The sequence below is a fragment of the Gymnodraco acuticeps genome, unplaced genomic scaffold (genome assembly GCF_902827175.1).
Source record: "Gymnodraco acuticeps unplaced genomic scaffold, fGymAcu1.1, whole genome shotgun sequence".
NCBI classification, from domain to species: Eukaryota; Metazoa; Chordata; class Actinopteri; order Perciformes; family Bathydraconidae; genus Gymnodraco; species Gymnodraco acuticeps.
Window position 1 is genome coordinate 4389320 of NW_022989810.1, and position 4620 is coordinate 4393939.

Below are 4620 nucleotides of genomic sequence, written 5' to 3' on the forward strand. Positions count from 1 at the left end.
TGAGCTGGGCAACTAAAACAAAATACTTTAAACTGGAAGGGCACTTAAGAGAGTGGAGACCTCTGCCAAGGCCGTTTCCATAGATAAAAAAGAATGCGTATGTGCCCCATGATTCGGATCTGCTCCAAAATGTAATGGCTTCTTCCTTGGCCCATGCCACAAACACAAAAATGGGGCAATTTCTTTCCGTAATGCTGATGACAAACAAAAACGTCACCTTGTTGGCAGAGGCTTAACTGAACCACTTCTCTGTAACAGTGCCAAAACCGCTATTTTCTAACCAGGGTGTTGCACATCAAAGTGCACTGATTTAGACAAATGACGGAGCATGAACGTTCTCTGACATCTCTGCAGTAAAAGCAATGGAGAAACAGATCACTGTATCATTGAAAGTGAGGGACAGGACAGAGGTATAGGGCAATGGAGACAGCCAATGTTGGACTCCTTTTAATGTCATTAACTTCATGTCCACTTTCATTTGTTCCCAAGCTGGGACAACACAATATGTGTGTGCGTGTGCATGTACTATGTGTAATAGGAAAAAGGTAAAGGAGACAGAGGACAAACACAAATGTATCTGACAGAGCTGGACAATGTCACATTCATTCACATGAGAGTGCATACTTTGGAAAGGATCTGCTCATTATTTATTACTTTCATGACCGTACCATGCTTCCAAACATCATTAAGAAACCCACCACGTATCCTGTCTTATTTATGCAGCCAGGTGCACAGAGGGCACAGCAGGACAAATGTAAAATATCCCGGCAATCAAGGGCTTTTGACCATGTCCAGGTTGGAAAGTCCTAAATATTCCCACCTCCGGTTCAGGTCAATAAAGTTAATCATAAAAGCTATTTATTTTGCAAGGTTTTAGTGTTTGGTTTCCATTTCTATTTCTCGTGAGAATTGTTTTGCGTTCCAGAAAATGAAACCCATGCTGCTTTTGCTTGATCCTTAAATATAAATTGTCTAAATGATGTTGTTGAATGTGAGTTTTTAATGGACCTTTGGAGGATACTGAAACACACCAATATTAGCTCTGAAAGGGGTACTGTTGGGGTGGTTGACGACGTACGCCGATGTAGGTCCTAAGAGGGATCAGTGTAAATGTACGCTAAGAGAGTGAGTGCTCATTGTTTGTAATTAGGGAGAGATGAAATTGATTGTGATTCCTACAGATGCACAGCATGCTGCGCTAATATAACAGAGCACTCGTCAAGTCCACGCCACAAAACCAATATGAAAAACATCTGGTTCAACATCTCCCACTTCCCATGAGTGGATTGTGGCACTGTGACCTTGACGGTGTTCCGTTTTTATTCGACTGCGTCCGTGCCAGTGCCTCTGTTGCTTCTGAGGCAAAATTAAGGCTGCTTGGGTTTGCTTTTGTTCTTCTGTTAAACTTATTACTGCTAAGACTTTTTTTCACAGTCAGAAATGTGGTAATTCCCATTATATACAATTACAGGATGGAGGTGATGTAGATCTACTGTGTTGTGGGGCTTTGTCATTTGAGTGGAATCAAGACCATGTTTCACACATATTCTTGAAATGATTAAGTAAGCGCTTATTAGGCAGCAGTAACAGAAACCACAGTATGTGGACGATTTCTGGAGCTTGCTATTGGCTCCAGTATTAGACGTAACTTCTCGAACTTGATTTAGCTACCACTTTATTATTTAATGTTAAAGCTATTGAGAACCAGGATAATTTGCTCTGCTGTATCCTCTTCTTTAGTTTAAACTTGCCAGTGGTATTTCTGATAAAAACTGAAATGACAATGCAAATAAAATATGTGCACAGAAAAGACATACCTGAAAACAGCAACCAGTTCAAAAAAGGCCCAACTTCCTCTATAATAACAGTGTGTCTTAAATGTCTCCCATTATACTATTTTTAGGCATATTATTATATGCCTCAGATAAATAAAAAACATGAAGTGTTTTGCTCAAAATACCAAACATTCTAGCCATGCCTCATACCCCTCTATTTCAGCCCTGTTAGAGAAGTGCTGAATAGCTCTCTGAATAGATCCATAGCTTTAAAAAAATAAAATGTAAATAAAATTAAAAAACGAGAGCCGAGAGAAGAGCTCATACAGGAGAATACCGAGATACTCAGCAAAACGCTGTCGAGATTAAACGCCATATTATGTTCCAAACCACATCAAGGATTATTTCTGAAACAGCATGAAGCTCAAATGCTTTTTCTCTTGCGGGTTTACCACAAGATGACTCCCTTTTTATATCCTGATTTTGTACACATACTCTCTCCAGTACAGCGTTAGCTCCGAGTGTTAGCGATGCTTGCTAATGTAAACACAGACCATATTACTTCCAAAACGTTGCGCATTGTTTCTGATAGCGACGTTTCTGATAGGGCCGTGGGTGTAAAGCCAGCCCACATTTCCGATATTACGTCATGTCGGCAACAAATCTGGATCAGCTCCGTTGTACCCCCGTTTTTAGAGATTTGGGTAAGGAGGAAAAGAGAGAGGGTTTTGTTTTCTGACACTTTGTGTCTGCTGACAAAAGACATCAAAAAGTGCATTTTGCATGATAGGAGACCTTTAAATAAAAACCTGGTTCCCTTGAGGGAAATAAAGTCCTGCCCCCCTGTTTTAAATCAGTGTGTGTGGCTCACTTTGAATGCACAACTGAAAAGTGCACATTTTAACCTATCAAGATTAGGAAGATTACAACAGTTATATGAACAAATTGACATTCCTTCAGGAAGATTCAAGCATATAAAATGTTAACGGTTTCAGTTTAACAGGCAATCTGACATCTCTCAGCGGCTGAAGTGACAATAATTTACTGAAGTGGGACCCTGGGGTGTGCTCCCTATAGTTTCTTGAGAGTTACAGCGGTAATGAGGCTCACTCATTTCTAACGTGATTTCCTTCGCCTTTTCCAACCCAGTAAGTGTTAAGAAGCTGTAAGACGAGACGTGAATGCCCAATGCTGCCTGGTAACATTTGTAACAGACTTATGGCAGAGCACCTCTTCCATTATTGCCCCCTGTTTTAGACGGAGATTCCTCATAGATCACCTTTAGTGCCTTGCTTGCACTTTATTCCCCTCATAAACAATTCGTAAAGGTAGGAGGACAAGAGCTTTGCAGAAAGTTTACACAATGGTAGCAGCACCACAGACAGACATATATTATTCCCAAGTAGCTTCTTATTGAAGTGATTTATAATTTTCACATCATCCTGACATGGTTTATTTCAGTTAGAAAACACAATAACTTATTTTCCCACTGTCATGTCAGAATAAATTACAGATAAATCAAACTCTTGTCAGGCTGCAGGAGTAAGCCAGTGGATGAAATAGAGGGGAACACAAGTTTGGCCTCCGGGTATTGTTACACATTCTCGTTGGTTTTGCGGCGCTATCTTTGATATTTTCACATGCTTCTCCTAGCTTCTGGGGCCAAGAAGCCAGTGGACTGGGCAGGAGGAGTCACCGGGAAAGCCAAATATTATTTCACAGAAATCCAATATGGGGGTACAAGTATGAGGGCAAATAAGTTGGCCCCCGTCCTTGCTGTGCAACAGCCACAAAGCGACGCCCACTAGCGTTGTGAATTCTGATTGGATGACCTCACTGCTCAGACCTCTGCTCAGTCCAGGGTCTCCAACCAGGGTCCAATAAGCCACCCCATAACTGGCTAACACCCTTTCTTCCTTACTTTTTTTGGAACATTAAAATCACATAGTTGCAGCAATTTATCATTAGCGTGCCTAGCATCAGTTGAACGCTGCGCTAGGTGTGTCCAGATTAGCGTGGGTTGCGGCCTGGCGCCTCCATTGTTCTTCTTTGTTATTTTTGGAAAAAACCCATGCAGGATGGTTTTCACTGGCCGGGCCATCAATGAGGGTCGTGTGAGTTTGGGTGCAGAGTTATTTTCTTGCAGCCATGTGGCCCCAGACATCCAGGATTTTTGACACAGCTGCATGAAGATAGCCAAACTACTTTATGCTGCGTCATAGACCTTTGCCAGGCGTAATTACAATGTCAGTCTGTTTAAAAAGCAGTCTTACGGGAATGCCAGGGCCCCATTACTGCATCAGGACCATGCACTAGGGGCCGTGGGGCCATAAAACACTCATCTGTGACCAGCAGTAAAAGAAGCAGCAGAGCAAAAAAAAGAATATGGCACTGTGACAACATAGTATTTAGTGCAATAATAATCACACCCCGTTTTTGCTTTTATAGCATGTAAGCTTGATTGATTCATTGCCTTGAGGAGAGAACACATGGAAATGTACTCGTGACAGTGTGTGGGACTACTGCAGCACAGTTACCAAGGACTAACCTCAGTCATGCAATAGTAACTGTGTCTTACGTTGGAAAATGTAAAAGGTGAAAGGATATACATTGACTTATGTTGTCTTTCTGGTAATGTTGTTTGAATAAAATGCCTCTTATTCCAACTGAGAATGAGCAAGTTATCAGTGTCTCTGAGGGAGGTCTGCAACGAACATTTTTGGTTGTCTCTATAATGTCAGAAAACTGAAAAAATATCAATAACCAGTAGAAAAAATAAATAAACCCAAAGATATTCAGCTTATTATGATATAAAACATAAAAAAGCATATCAGAGAAGCTGAAA